The sequence below is a fragment of the Lactuca serriola genome, chromosome 1 (assembly GCF_051521515.1).
Source record: "Lactuca serriola cultivar US96UC23 chromosome 1, Lser_US96UC23_V15, whole genome shotgun sequence".
Lineage (NCBI taxonomy): Eukaryota > Viridiplantae > Streptophyta > Magnoliopsida > Asterales > Asteraceae > Lactuca > Lactuca serriola.
This window is the reverse complement of record NC_136408.1, coordinates 100,008,031-100,025,288: the sequence shown is the minus strand read 5'-3', so window position 1 is coordinate 100,025,288 and position 17,258 is coordinate 100,008,031.

Genomic DNA, 17,258 nt, shown 5'->3' with positions numbered 1-17,258 from the left:
TACCAAATCAAATACAAAATACCAAATATACATTCAAGATAAATCAATGCAATCCTTAGATTACAAGTCAAAATTTAAGTACAACCAAATTAATTTGAAGTTTCTTCCACATTCCTATATATCTAAATTTATACACAGAGGAATTAGGTGATTGTATACATAAAGGAATATATAATGCTACACTCAAACCCAAAGGAAAATGTGTTTCCTTTTAAAGTGTCAATTACCAACATCACTTCTCTCTTCTTCTTCTTCTTTGTATCCTGCACATCAAATTGACCAAGAACAAGTTACGTGCATTCCTATTCAACCAGTTATAATACTCAATCAAAAACCAACAATCAAACCAAAACAAAAGATATACACAAAGAACTTATACCCAATTACACACAAAAGAAATATTAAAACTACAAAAAAAAAAAATCAAAGCACTTCTGTGTTTTTCCTTCTTCTTCGTTTCTAGCAAGACCAGGGCAGTTTCCCATTTGTGTTCTTCTCTTATTCTTATAAAAACAACAAACCCAATCACTTCTAAAAGTACCCATCAAATTTATGTCAAAGAGTCAAACCCAAACACCCATATAATCCTATTGATTCAACTTCATGGATTTACAATCAAAATAACAAGAAGAAGAAGAAAAACTTGTTATAAATCGGAGCAACCCTCTCTACATCTTCCTCCAAGAACAAGCCCCAAACATCCCTTGATCGGCGTCTGTTAACGCCCTTTGCGACCGGCCCTAGGACCGAGACCTCCTTTGCCCTCACTTTTCACTCCCTTTCATCAACAGCACAACAACGTCGCTGCTTCTTCCTATGTCCTTCTTTGGTCTAGTCGACCACCGGAGCTCGCCACTCGAGTGCGATGGTTCTGAAATCGTCGGACGAGAAAGAAAAGGTCTTGTTTCCTTCGTCTCTTCTCCGTTTTCGCGATCGGTTAAGGCTTCCGGATTAGCCGTTGCGATCCTTCGCTCTCCTCTCTTCCCCGATTGAACCAAGCACCGACGACGTACCTCCGATCCTCCACTATCACATTGTATCTCTTTCTCCTTCGTATTTGCATTCATCCGTGTTCTCTATGTTGACTGCTTTCAATGGTACTTAAGAGTAAAGAAGATAATGGTGATGGGTAATTAGGTTGATTGACTGATGTTTAAACATAATAAATATATTATTGTGTGTTGAAAACCCTATGTACTCACCAGGTTTCCCATCCTGACCCACTCAGCTTATTTGTATCACATGTGTCGATATGAAGCTACATTACACTGAGAGATTAAGGAGATGTAAATCACTATTGTAAACGAATGTAAGGTCTGTTTATGCTTATGTTTCTATATTGACGATGACATCCCAATGTTTTAAAATGAATAAAATACATTTATTCGGAAATGATTTGATAACGTATTTATCATGTTTTTCTGGGAACAAATTCCACAACATTTTTCCTTAAAAGAATACTCTGATTTTCAAAATAAAGCATAAACAAATCGGTCTTTTCTGGCCGTGAAAATGAGGATGTCACAGTTGGTATCAGAGTATTAGTTTAAGCGAACTAGGAATAAGGATGTATTTCTAGACTTCAACTTAGAATGCTAAGCGATGATTGTGAGAGTGTGTCTATTATATTTTAGGTGGTACACCTACATTGACACAAGCACTAGATTAATTAGGGAAGATGCCTGAAATGCTTTTATATGCTAAATGATTTATGATATGCATTATATGATTGGATCTATGGTCTGTTGCCGACCGGATCTGGAAACTTTATGTGTTCCGATTTATAAACATTTAATTACGGTATTAGAATTGGCATATAACTTTTCGGAGTGTTAAGGAGATTTATACGTCTATCCTAAATAAATTTTATGTATCTTAATTATCGTCACTGCACACCCAACGTCTGATTTTGGTGTATAGATCGACATGGTGAGCACTCGAAGCGGATTCGGAAACGGTAACCCGCAACCTAATCCATAAGTGATTGAGCATGCACTAGAAGTAGCAGTTGCACCTGAGCCAATCACGATGGCAAGAGTAAAAGGCAATGGTGCAAATGATGTTGGATCTACAGATGGAAGAGACAAGGTGCTTACTTCAACAAAGTAAGGATGAACTTATGGTGTCAGTACGCCAGGAACCTACTCTTGAGGCGATCATCTAGGTTGCTAAGTCTGTTGAACCCAACTTGATAATCCATGGAGCCTCTTATCCCACTATACAAGTTATGGATGATTTACATAATCAACCCATATATTTAATTAGTTATCTTTTGATCACTTAATTAGTTCTTGATCAAACTAATTAAATAATACTATTAATATATTAGAACTTATAATATATTAATAAACCACAAGTGTTATTTCTCTCATTTAGTCTATCCAATTGCATGGTGCCATGCAACCCAAATGGACCATGCCGGTCGGGTCAAGTACATACCAGAAATAGTTATGGACTTAGACACCTTATCCAATAGTTTCCCACTTGGATAAGTCTAATAACTATAACTGTAATACTTCAGGAACCGAATGAAAATCGTAGCTCTTTCAAGGTCTCTCAGAACTGAGAAGATGATGATACGCCATTTAATATAAGTGATCATATAATCCTCTGTTCGAGATATCAGCCGGAAAAATACATGGAAAAATGTCTTACTTATTGTCCAACAATTTGTTTCCCGATTTCCGATTTTTTTGACAAAGAACTTAATTGAACACATCAACTTAGTTATGACCGGGCCCGGTACATAGGTCAAAACAAAATCATCGAGGGGCCCATATATCAGCTTCTAATCCAAGAAGGAACAGATAAACTTTGACTCATATGTTTGTTCTACCACTCATTGAATTATACACAAGAGCACGTTTATAACATTGAGTTACCAATGCGTTTTCGTACAATCAATGCATAACCAACTCATAAGTAACAAATCATATCTCTAGGTTCGAAGACTGATATGATATTACTGTCTCACGATCACTCGAGATAAATTCCATGAAGTGATTCTAGTGAGCGTGGGTTGAGTCCAATGCTCAGACCTTATGAGAACTCATGATTGTTGTAGCCATGTCCAACACCTTAGACCTCTGCAACCAATCATGACAGTCTTGATTCATACCTACTTCCGACATATGACTGACTATGGAGGTTCGAATAATATGATATTACCAAACATAATTATTCTGGAAGTCAAAACATGCAAAATAAATATAGTAAACGATCGACAAGAGATAGCAACACTTTACTCATAAATAAAACACCTTTTATTCATCATCTAATGTCAATTACACTTTACAAATTTCAAGGTTATCTAACTACTAAATCTAATATCATCCTTCAGCCCTATGCTCCGAGCATGCTGGAGATGCTTAACCCGAGTCAGTCCTTTCATGAGGGGATCTGCTGGATTCTCATCCAATGATACCCTCTTTGCCACGAGGAGTCCTTCTTCTATTCGATGTCTGATGAAATGGTATTTTTCTGTCGATGTGAATGGATCTCCCATGATCCCTTGGTTCCTTAGCTAAGGCAACAACACTTTCACTATCACAGAAAATTTTCATTGGCTCCTTGATAGCTGGTACAACTCCAAGGTCTCTAATGAAGTTCTTCAGCCATATCGCCTCCTTTGCTGCCTCACAAGCTGCTATATACTCTGATTCGCAAGTTGAATAAGCCACTGTCTCTTGCTTGAAACTCTTCCAAGAAATTGCTCCTCTGTTTAGGGTAAAGACCCAGTCCGACTGAGAGCGGAAATTATCCCTATCAGTCTGAAAGCTAGCATCACTATACCCTACAACTCTCAAGTCTTCACTCCCACCGAGGGTAAGGACCCAGTCCTTAGTCCTCCGTATGTACTTGAGGATGTTCTTTACCGCAGTCCAGTGTGCCTTGCTAGGGTTCCCATGATACCTGCTAACCATGCTCAAGGCAAAGGCTACATCAGATCGAGTACACGTCATAGCATACATGATCGATCCTACAATCGAAGCATAAGGTATTCGACTCATTTCTGCTATCTTAGCCTCAGTACTAGGGCTTTGTGTCTTACTCAATCTGGCGTTACTCTGGATGGGTAACTCTCCTTTCTTGGAGTCCTGCATGCTGAATCTCTTCAGCACCTTATCTAAGTAGGTACTTTGACTAAGTCCAATTAGTCTTTTACTCCGGTCTCTCAAGATCCTTATCCCTAGAATATAGGCAGCTTCTCCTAGGTCCTTCATAGAGAAACACTTCCCAAGCCAGGACTTAACTTCCTGCAGAGTTGGGATGTCATTTCCTATGAGTAGCATGTCATCCACATACAATACCAAAAAGCTAACTATACTCCCACTAGCTTTGACATATACACAAGATTCATCTTCACTCCTAGAAAAGCCAAATTCCTTGACTTTCTCATCAAAGCAAAGATTCCATCTGCGAGGTGCTTGCTTTAACCCATAAATGGATTTCTCAAACTTACACACTCTATTAGGGTACTCTGTATTGACAATACCCTCTGGCTGACTCAAGTAAACATCCTCAGCCAACTTTCCATTAAGGAAAGCGGTTTTGACATCCATTTGCCATATTTCATAGTCATGAAATGCAGCTATGGCTAACAGAACCCTAATAGACTTAATCTTGGCCACTGGAGAAAAGGTCTCATCATAATCAACTCCCGGAGTTTGTGAGAAACCCTTTGCAACCAGTCATGCCTTATAAGTGTGTACATTACCATCCATGTCGGTCTTCTTCTTGAAGATCCACTTGCACCTTACAGTCTTACGACGGGTACATTCTTAACCAAGTTCCAAACTTGATTGTCATACATGGACTGTATCTCGCTGTCCATTGCCTTTTTCCACTTGGCTGACTCAGGGCCTGCCATGGCTTCCGCGTAACTGTTAGGTTCATCCAGACCTATCAGTGTCTCATCACTGATAAGTGTATCACCTTTCGTAGTAATATGGAATCCATAGTAATGCTCAGGTGCATTCCTAACCCTTGTGGAACGCCTCAGAGGTAAAGACTTGTCAATTGGCTCAACAGGAGTTTCCTCCTCAAGTTGAGTGCTAGGGTTTGAAGTTCCTTCACCGCTTGACTCTTGAATTTCTTCAAGATCAACTTTCCTCCCACTGTTTCCTTGGCTTATGAACTCTCTCTCTTGAAAGAATTCCCTCCTAGCTACAAAGAACACATTTTCACTAGGTCTGTAGAAGAGGTAACCAAAGGATTGTTGTGGGTAGCCGATGAAAATACACCTCTCGCTTCGAGGTTCGAGCTTATCATGAGTCTCGCGTCTCACGAAAGCCTCGCAACCCCAAATCTTGATGTGGTCTAGTTTGGGTACTTTACCAGTCCACATCTCATGAGGAGTTTTGGCAAATTTCTTTGTAAGGACCAGATTAAGGATTTGGGCGGCAGTCTCTAAGGCATACCCCCAAAATGAGATTGGTAGCGAAGCTCGACTCATCATGGAACGAACCATGTCGAACAAGGTTCGATTACGCCTCTCAACCACACCATTCAACTGCGGTGTCCTGGGAGGTGTCAATTGTGAGACAATCCTACATTCCCTAAGATAGTCGAGGAACTCTAAACTAAGATACTCACCACCTCGATCGGATCAAAGCATCTTAATGTTCCTGCCCAATTGATCCTCGAATTCATGTTTAAACTCTTTAAACCTTTCGAAAGTCTCTGACTTATGCTTGATTAAGTAGACATATCCATATCTACTGTAGTCATCAGTAAAAGTCAAATAATAACGATTAGCATCCCTTGTGGCATGTTTGAAGGGCCCACACACATCCGTGTGTACAAGATCCAACAAACCATCACCCCTCTTACTAGAACCTGTGAAGGGTGACTTTGTCATTTTTCCAAGTAAGCATAATTCGCAACTATCATCTGACTTAAGGTCAAATGAATCCAAGACTCCATCCTTTTGGAGTTGGCCTATGCGTTTCTTGCTTATATGTCCAAGACGACAGTGCCATAATGATGCTTTATCCAAGTTATTATCATTAACAGAATCAATACACAATACATTATTTCCTAAGTTATCAACAACATATACAGTTTCATACACACCATCACAAGGTAATGCTTTAAAATAAGGAACATTATTAAAGAAAGCATTAATCGAACCAACTTCATTATCAAATGAAAAGGTAAAACCTTTTTTATACAATGCATGAAAGGAAATAATGTTTCTTGCCATTTTTGGCGAATAACAACATTTATTCAAATCTAAACTAAATCCACTACTTAGTGATAAAGTATAAACTCCAATCTTGGTGACAGGTAGAGCTTTCCTATTCCCCATGATTAAGTTTATTCTTCCTTGCTCCACATTCTCACTTCTTCTTAGTCCCTGCAAATCAGAACAGATATGAATACCACAACCGGTATCAAGGACCCAAGAGTAAGAATGGGGTGAGTTATTAGATAAGATAGTGTAAATACCTGCATGGTTGGTTTTAACTTTCCCATCCTTCACATCTTGCTGGTATTTTGGGAAGTTCCGTTTCCAATGTGATTTTTCATGGAAATAGAAGCATTCAGCCTCTTTTGGGTCAGAAGAAGGAGTGACGAAACCTTTCTTGGTTCCACTTGAAGAAGAGCCATCAAGGGTCCTAGCCTTGGTACCCATCGAAGAGCTCTTTCTCTTCTTCCCTCGACTTTTCCCAATTGCCAAAACCGGGGCGGTGTTTGGAGTAGGAGTGTTAACAACCGACTTCCCCTTAAGACCTGTTTCTGCGGTCTTGAGAAGTCCCTGGAGTTTGCTGAGTGTGACCTCTTCCTTATTCATGTGATATGTCATGCGAAATTGGTCATAGAACGATGGTAAGGAGTGCAAAATGATATCTATTGCAAGCTCCTCAGGGAAGTTGACATTAAGCTTCAGCAACCGATCCACATATCTTTGCATTTTCTGCATGTGGCTTGTGACAGACTCTCCATCCTTCATCATGGTTGTTATCATGAAGAAAATGATTTCATACCTCTCTTGTCGTGCACTTTGATGGTATCTTTCCATCAGATCTTGGTGCATTTCAAAAGGGTAAAAGTCCTCATAGGACTTTTGGAGTTCCGCTGTCATGGTGGCCATCATGATGCATGCCACTTTGGTAGCATCCCTTTCGAGGACATATTCTTTTTCCTTGTAGCGGGTAATCATCCTGATGTTTCTGATCCATTCATTGAAGTTGGATCCATCAAAAGTGACTTTCCCACACAAGTTCATAAGGGTAAAGGATCCATTAGGATTAAAGTCAGAAGCAGCGTTGTTTGAAGACATCTAGAAGGAAAAGGACAAGATTAGTTTAGATATTAAGAGAGTCCTTAATAAAACACCTAAATGTAATATTAAGGCTAGGATCCAATCACAATATATTATAACTTAGAAGAGGTATGCCGTAATCCAAGCTATAACATATTTGAAAGGTAGGTGAATGACGATTCACCAATTTCCACCATGAAAAACGAAATATAATTATTAGGTTTTTAATTGGTTATTAGAAATTCCTAGATTCTTTGAGATTCATTGAACCTTTCAATAGCATGTTTCAATCTCGAGTGTGCCCTCCAAGTTTTATGACTGGGATGCTGAGGATCACAAAACGAGGTGTGAAGTAACCATGCAAATCACTTGGTACCCTTAAAGTTTATCACTCACTCGATGTGCTGGTAAACCACACACGCTCCACCGATACTATGATAAACCTTAAGTCACCCTTTACCTACCTTGTTAAGTCCAAGTTAGTGTGCCGGTTAACCACACATGCTCCACCAACGACTTAAACAAAGTGTAAAGTGTAATTTCATGGATTAGCACCTTATTCACATTTTTCCTAAAGTAACTAAGATTGGGAATTTAATAAAAGATTTAGTTACTTTATAATATTCATCATACTTTTAATGAGAATTTATAAGTCCTTGTCCTACCCGTTCGGCTAATGACCCTCCACCGATCAAGGAAGCGGTGGGTGAGAGTGGACACCCATTAAGTTGCCATTTTATAGGCAACAACCTTATACCCCCCTTATAGACCGGCTTCGTGAATGAGGCGTACTAGCGGTAAGATGACCTAATCTTATATATATATATATATATATATATATATATATATATATATATATATATATATATATTATTAACTTATAATATTATAAAGTATAAGGGTTGAATTTTAACTTTTAAAATTCTAAGGGTCGCAACTAAAGTTTTAATCAAGACTTTACTTGTTCCAAAACTTGAGGGCAAGTTTTGTAAACTTTTAAAACTTTTCATTTCTTATAACTTATGAATTTAATTGAGTAATAAAAATGAAGACTCTTCATTTTTTATAGCTCTAGTGTTCTTTTAATGGCTTTAATAAAAGTGTGACTTTTGGTTTTCCATAACTTGAGGACAAGTTATGGACTCCATTAAAACACTTTATGATCATGAATTAAACTACCATGAAGGTTACAAGCAATTCCTATGATCATCTAATCTTCATAAGTTCAAGAACATGAATATGAACATTTCAAGAATAAAAAATTACACTTAAAAACTTGTAATTTTGATAATTGCCATTGCAAATTGATTAGCATAAACATTACACCATCTAAAGCAAGTTTTCAAGTACCAAAACAGTTTAGGGTAATGTTTCTAGTCCATTTCTAGCAACAAAAGTCGAATTTCTGAAAACTGTAGCCTCTACTTGTCGAGTATGTTCTTGCACTCGACGAGTAGCTTGCATTTGGTAATGGACTCGGCGAGTTCATACAAACATAAAACAGAAAAACGATTTTTTTTCAACAGTTTGCACAAAAAATCAACAAACAAGCCTAGGCTCTGATACCACTGATGGGTTTTGAGCATTCTAACACTTCCTAAGTGTACATGCAACCCTAATAACCTTGGATCTATGTTTTTCTAATTATCATGCAAAGTTGAATTCCAAGGTTATATTCTGTGACAACCCGAAATTTCCATTTTGTACGAACATTATCAAGTAAATAGAAGCTAGGGTTTTGTGCAACACTGTTATTCCAATACTCTATGATATTAGAGTTCATTCCGAGAATAAAATATTTTCTGCCAAAAATCCCAGGACTATATATAGAAATCTGAACCCTATTCGTTCATTAGTTACATTTACAACTAGAGAAAAGCCAAATTCTCTCTCACGGATCTTCGGGGTTTTATCCCAAATCATGAGTACTTCTATCTAGTTGTATTATATAGCTTAGATTATGTTTTATAACATCAAAATCGTATCAAAACCCCAAGATTTGGGAGTTTACCGCCCAAGAACACTTAGAGAGTAAACTCCATTTTAAGGTCCAAAAGAGTGCTCAATTTCCCTCAAAGCCTTGGAACTCAAACTAGAAGCCACTAATACATGTTCATACCACCAAATCAATTAGAAACAAAGGGTGAAAGTGAGTTCACGGCCAAGGAAGTTCTTGGGCCGTTAACTCCATGTTTAGGTGCCAAAATGCTTTAAAAACCTTCCTTAAGCCAAGAGACTAATTTAGACATGTACCCTAAAGTGTTTATAGCCTAAAAAACATAAGGAATCACAAGGATAAAGGAGTTTATGGCCAAGACAAGTTCTTGGGCCGTAAACCCCTATAAATGGGACAAATGACACCCTAACTCCTTCCTTATGCCTAGAACCCAACTTAGATCATATCTTTGAAGTGTTAGGAACCTTAAAACATCATAAACCCCTCCCAAAGAGAGATTACGACTGTAATCTCTAAGGGAAAAGGCTCTTGGGACGCAAACATGAAAGAAGGGCACCAAAGTGTGCCTAAGGCCTTCATTAGCCTTAGATAAATGTATAGAACCTATCCTACATGAGTTTGGGACTTGAAAACATAAAAATACCCATTTCCATATGATTTTACGGCAGTAAACTCAAAAGGAAATGGCCTTAGGGCCGAAAACTTGTAACGTCCCAAAATTCCAGGCTAAAAATTTCTTTTAATAAAACATTACTTTAAGCAAATTCATCATTTCAAAACATAAACAGAGTATTAGTTTCCAAAATACATGTTCGTTATCAGAGTAAACATCCCCAGCCTGTCTAAACTATGGTGTGTGCCATGCGATCACCCCGAGCTCTTCCCTCCGCTACCGGAAGTACCTGAAACCAAAACTGAAAACCGTAAGCACGAAGCTTAGTGAGTTCCCCACCCTACTACATACCATGCATAACCACATACTGCACATACTGGGCCACGCCCCCTATCCTGGGCCTCGCCCCTACCTCGTGCCTCGCCCGCTACAACGGCCCCGCCGCTCCAGGCCCCGCCTGACTTCGAGCCCCGCTCGGATACAGATCTGTTTCACTTAGGCCTCGCCTGTCACAGGGCCCTGCCCACTAACATATAATAGCACATGAACATATCACATCACATCACATAAGCTAAATACATGCTAACAGATATTGTTCTAAGGCCTCGCCTATCACTGGGCCCCGCCCATATCCTGCTACTGGTGAGTCATGGAACCCCGTCCATACTCCTGCTGATAGTGAGATATGGGCCCAGCCCACCCTCACTCCTTCCCTAACTTGGCACATACAAGTATCACACAGACAACAAGTATAAACTATTATTTAAACCATTCCTTGGGCACCCGCCCTCTATCATTGGACATCGTCCCGAATATCATACTAGCATACTGTGCCTAGGGCTAACCCCTGGGTCTTCTACTCATAACTACATGGGCCGGCATTGTGGCCTTAGACCCATTCACACAAGGGAAACTCACCTGATACTGCTGAACTGGTGCTGCTAATCCCTTTGACCGCTACCTGACCACTGACTCCGAACTGCTGCTCCACTAGCTCCCCAAGCTACCAATATCAATACAACACTGAGTCAAACTGACCCCATACAGACAACCAAGTAAACTCTGGTCAAGTCAAAGTCCTGGTCAAAGTCAACCTTCCAGGTCAACCCTACTCGCCGAGTCCACTTACTGACTCGCCGAGTTCTTATGCTCAAAGTCCTTCCAATCGCGACTTGACTCGCCGAGTCAGCCCCTGACTCGCCGAGTCTACTGATTCCCGAATCCTGTCCTGTCCAACTCACTGAGTCCTTGCTCGACTCGCTGACTCGAGTCTTAACTCGAAGGGTTTGGGACTACGCGACCTGACTCGCCGAGTCTAAGAATAGACTCGCCGAGCACAAGGTAATCTTCATCCAACTCACCGAGTTGTTCATCCAACTCGTCGAGTTCATGCCCATCTTCATCCGACTCGACGAGCTGTTCATCCCACTCGTCGAGTTCCTCCTCATCTTCAAGCTACTCGCCGAGTCCACTCGAAGGACTCGCCGAGTCCATTCAGATCTACATACATGCAGAGGACTTTCGAGTCATGCATGGACTCCAAACTGTAGATCTACCCTTCCCAAGCCTATCCCACACGTAAAGTTGCAAACTTTACGTGTAGAGAGGGAGATCTAGGCAAAAAGCACCATAAACTAGGGTTTAAGGTCAAGGGGCTTCAAAATCGACTCAAGGGCTGATACTTTATGCTTCTCCAGTCCATAACACACTTGGATCTGAAGTAGCAACTCCAGATCTGGCTCCTAACTCAAGATAATATCGTTATGGCTAAAGAGCCAACAACCACACATAAATCTAGATGCAAAAAGGGTCCAGGAACTAGTTTATACCTCCAAAAGCTCAGAAATGTCTTCCCAATCCCGGATCTACAGCCCCCTTCTTGCACTCTCAAGATTCTTCTTCTTTCTCCAAGCTTAATGCACTCTTGAAGGCAATAAATGGCTCAAATAGAGGATATGGCGGCTAGGGTTTGATATCCAGGGCTTAAGAGGCAGTAAGGAACCCTAGGAAGGAGATTAAGACGTTTATATAGGCTCCAAGTCCCGAATTTAGGGTTTTCCACGCACAGACCAGACTCGCCGAGTCACCTTGGCCGACTCGCCGAGTCGGTCACTTACTCCTCGACCCGGATCCCGCTCTGACTCGCCGAGTCGCCCCTTAACATTAAGGTTTTCCTTCCGTTCTTGACCTTCAAAACTTTGGGTGTTACAAAACTCCTAAAAAGAGTGTCTTAATGCCCTAAACTACTCCAAGGATTAAACCACCAAGTAGAATTGCTTCTAGGAATCAAGTAACACTTCAAAACACAAAATATCATTAAGTTTAGGAGCTTACGGCCATAAACTCAAGGGTTTACGACCGTAAACTCCTTGTGTGGGGTTTAATGAAGAGTAAACACATATATAAGGTCTTTTGGAACCCCAAACCCCTTTAGCCTTGTCCCACAACAACTTAGATGTAACCCTTAGGACTTATAACACTTATACAAAGTGTGTTCATATTCTAGAGTGTCCGAACACCACCACTAGTCGCTCCCAGCGACTTCCAAAGAACTTCGATCACCTATAACTGCTCAATCTACTCTGCCATTCAGGCACTACAAACCTGGGATTCCCGATCCCCTAACTTGACACTAAGGTCCCCACCAGGTCCCACCTGTGCTGCTAAAACTCACGGGCCTCGCCCACGGGTCCCACCCGCCTCTATCCTTCTATTCCCACTAGTCTAATCACTCTCGCTCGGGCCTCGCCCACGGGTCTCACCCAACTATATCCTGGAGCGGCCTCTCCCAAGGTCTCACCTCTCTAGGGCTATACATGCAAACTCCATATCATTCTCATCCACTACCCATTCTTGATCCCTATCTGATCACTAGGAGATAAGGGCCTCGCCCCAACTCCGCTAACAAAACTACTAAGGAATGCTACGGCTTACCCATAGTCTTGCATCACCATCCATTGCTGACTGCTAGTACGAAGGCACCCATGTGCCATTAGCTCTCAAGATCCTCATTCCGACTCCCTCGAGTCCTTCGGGCGATCCACAACCTGAATTCTCAACCATAAACTAACCATTAGCATCACACGCACTAGCTGATGGGGAGTTTCTCAAACTCCCAACCCTGAAATCCTCAATCCATGAAACACTGAACTACTTCTCTTCCTTCTTGGAGGTCACGTACTCATTCTGGTTCTGCGTGCTCCTCTCTGGGCACACCCGGAGGATTCTCCCCCATTTCGATCCTGCTTACTCCTTGCTACTCAACACTCAAAAGAGATCCCGACCTTTGCTACCATTCCATAACCCATCAATTGAGGAACCCAAGCCCGCCATAGATAGGGATTTAACCAATCCATCTCAATCACTTAACCACTCCGAACTAGCGAGACGTACCAAATCCCTCCCAAGCATGCTACAGTTACTGCATCCTCCAAAACCTTCTCTAATAGAGCACATCCCCTAACTACCATACAAATATCCGAGGTATGCAGATGGCATATAACTCGACCACAATCAACCACTCAAAATAAAATACTTTTACCGATAATGATGCAGAACCATAACAATAAAATCATGCACAAATAAAATAACTGAAGATGGGAAATTGCATACCTGCAACGTCCGGCGTTGCTCGCGTCTCCAAGGTCGTCATCTGAAAAGCCCTGCTCCCTGCCGCAGGTGCCTCTACCCGACCCTGACGGCCATCCGTGATCCTCAAAGTTGCAGGGGCGGGTGCCATCACTCGTCCTGCTAAAAACAAACTGGGACACTGGGCCTTCTTGTGGCCCCGTTGGTTGCAGTGAAAACATATCAAGTCTGATCCCTGCGCGGCGGTAACAGTACAATCCCTGCTGAAATGACCAGTCCGACCGCACTTGAAACAGCCAGACTCACCACCGCTACCACTCCTGCATGCGCCCCCGTGCGCCCTGCCACACTTTCCGCACCGACTGCGGTCGTGATGATTCCTCGATCTCGAATCCGATCCCTTGGGCCTTTTGCCCGAACCCGCAGCTACCTGAACCTCATCCGGCTTCCTCTTCCGGATTTGCTCCAAATCAATTTCCCTTTCTCTAGCCCGAGAAATCATATCTTCCAGCGTCTTACAGCTGGATCTGCTCACGAACTCCCTGATGTCATCCCTCAACATCTCATGGTACCGAGCCTTCTTTATCTCCTCATCCGCGACATACTGCGGTACAAGAAGAACCCTCTCCCTGAACTTGGCGGTGATCTCCGCCACAGTCTTAGTAGTCTGCATCAAATCCTAAAACTCTCGTGCCAGCTACTGCACCTCAATAATCGGTGAAAATTCCGCCCTGAACCTGGCCGAGAAATCGCTCCAAGTCATCGCGTCCAACGCGGCATCATCCCCCAAAGCATGACCAATCTCCTCCAACCAATCCCTCGCTCTGTCCTTCAGAAGACAGGAGGCGAGTCTAACCTTGTACCCCTCGGGACACTTGCTCGTACGAAAAGCGTTGGCAACATAAACCAACCATCTGCTGCTAGCAATGGGGTCCCTAGCCCCATGATAATCTGGTGCCCCGCAAGCCCTGAACTCTCGAAATGTCAAGATACGCGCTCCCAACAAAGCCATCATCTCGGTACGGAAGGCTCCCAGCCTCTCATCCAAGATCTCCAGTATACCCTCCTTGACCGTGCCAAAGATCACAGGAGTCTGAGCTAGAATACTGCACGTAACCTCAGCTGATATCAACTCTCTCATCCGCTCCTCGAGCTGCTCGGCCCCTGAACCCGAGCCCGATCCCTCTCCGGTGCCTGATCCGCCCGCTGGTCTCTCTCGCAACATCACCATGCTGAAACATATAACACAACCACTATCAGAATACTCATCCCTGATGCGAGACCAACCATACCCCACCAGGTTCCCGGTCTTGTCTCAGCCTTTCCCGAATCGAGTACGGATCCTCTGCTTTCAGTAGTACGGGCCCATACTACCTTCCACATCTATCCGTACTTTCCTCAGGAATTGCTTCGACTCCACTAGGTCCCTTAACCAATCCTACTGCTCCCAGCACTACCTCATCCTAGGCTTACCCTAGGGAACCTCTGACTCAACCCAAACCAACCCTCAGCTGCTGAAGGTCTCCTTGTGATGCCAACTAGCCATCGCCTGCATACCGTCACATGTGACGAGGCTCAGATAATCCTTCAAGTAAAAGACTCATTCCTACAACGGTTGGAATCAAACAAGAGCTGCGCAATAGGACCAAATCCAACACTCTGAGATTATTCAACCCTGATCACATGTGGCGTGTCGTATCCACCCAATGGCTAACTCCCATCACTCAGAATCCCACAATGCACAAAGCAAGCAGCATTCGGACAAGGGAAAATCTAACCATAACATACTCAAGCAATCATATCCACATAGCAAAAATCTGAACTAGCATGCAACACAAACTCATAAACTCAGGCATAACCTAAACAGGCTATCCTACTACTGTCTCATCAGCACTATCATGCAGCTCAAAAGCACAAATAACAGGCACATAAGGCATCATCCCTAGATCCTTAGTCCTATTCTAGCATGCTGTTCTACCAACTGATAATCATAACATAAACTGGTATGGGTATTTTGGGGTACTTACTTGAGCTCGGCTGATTGCATGCACTACACCCCTTTTTCTCTTTTCAAAATTCTTCACTTTCTGGATTCTTTTTGCATTTCTAAAACTATTTTTCGTTCTCAAAATTCTTTTTACAAAATTGTCTTTTCATTTTTTGAAATCTTTTTATCCGACCCCTCAGTTTGAGTTTAGGCACACCCGAGAGTATGCCCGAATCCCTCAAACCAAGGCTCTGATACCAACTTGTAACGTCCCAAAATTTCAGGCTAAAAATTTCTTTTAATAAAACATTACTTTAAGCAAATTCATCATTTCAAAACATAAACAGAGTATTAGTTTCCAAAATACATGTTCGTTATCAGAGTAAACATCCCCAGGCTGTCTAAACTATGGTGTGTGCCATGCGATCACCCCGAGCTCTTCCCTCCGCTACCGGAAGTACCTGAAACCAAAACTGAAAACCGTAAGCACGAAGCTTAGTGAGTTCCCCACCCTACTACATACCATGCATAACCACATACTGCACATACTGGGCCACACCCCCTATCCTGGGCCTCGCCCCCTACCTCGTGCCTCGCCCGCTACAACGGCCCCGCCGCTCCAGGCCCCGCCTGACTTCGAGCCCCGCTCGGATACAGATCTGTTTCACTTAGGCCTCGCCTGTCACAGGGCCCTGCCCACTAACATATAATAGCACATGAACATATCACATCACATCACATAAGCTAAATACATGCTAACAGATATTGTTCTAAGGCCTCGCCTGTCACTGGGCCCCGCCCATATCCTGCTACTGGTGAGTCATGGAACCCCGTCCATACTCCTGCTGATAGTGAGATACGGGCCCAGCCCACCCTCACTCCTTCCCTAACTTGGCACATACAAGTATCACACAGACAACAAGTATAAACTATTATTTAAACCATTCCTTGGGCACCCGCCCTCTATCATTGGACCTCGTCCCGAATATCATACTAGCATACTGTGCCTAGGGCTAACCCCTGGGTCTTCTACTCATAACTACATGGGCCGGCATTGTGGCATTAGACCCATTCACACAAGGGAAACTCACCTGATACTGCTGAACTGGTGCTGCTAATCGCTTTGACCGCTACCTGACCACTGACTCCGAACTGCTGCTCCACTAGCTCCCCGAGCTACCAATATCAATACAACACTGAGTCAAACTGACCCCATACAGACAACCAAGTAAACTCTGGTCAAGTCAAAGTCCTGGTCAAAGTCAACCTTCCAGGTCAACCCTACTCGCCGAGTCCACTTACTGACTCGCCGAGTTCTTATGCTCAAAGTCCTTCCAATCGCGACTTGACTCGCCGAGTCAGCCCCTGACTCGCCGAGTCTACTGATTCCCGAATCCTGTCCTGTCCAACTCACTGAGTCCTTGCTCGACTCGCTGACTCGAGTCTTAACTCGAAGGGTTTGGGACTACGCGACCTGACTCGCCGAGTCTAAGAATAGACTCGCCGAGCACAAGGTAATCTTCATCCAACTCGCTGAGTTGTTCATCCAACTCGTCGAGTTCATGCCCATCTTCATCTGACTCGACGAGCTGTTCATCCCACTCGTCGAGTTCCTCCTCATCTTCAAGCTACTCGCCGAGTCCACTCGAAGGACTCGCCGAGTCCATTCAGATCTACATACATGCAGAGGACTTTCGAGTCATGCATGGACTCCAAACTGTAGATCTACCCTTCCCAAGCCTATCCCACACGTAAAGTTGCAAACTTTACGTGTAGAGAGGGAGATCTAGGCAAAAAGCACCATAAACTAGGGTTTAAGGCCAAGGGGCTTCAAAATCGACTCAAG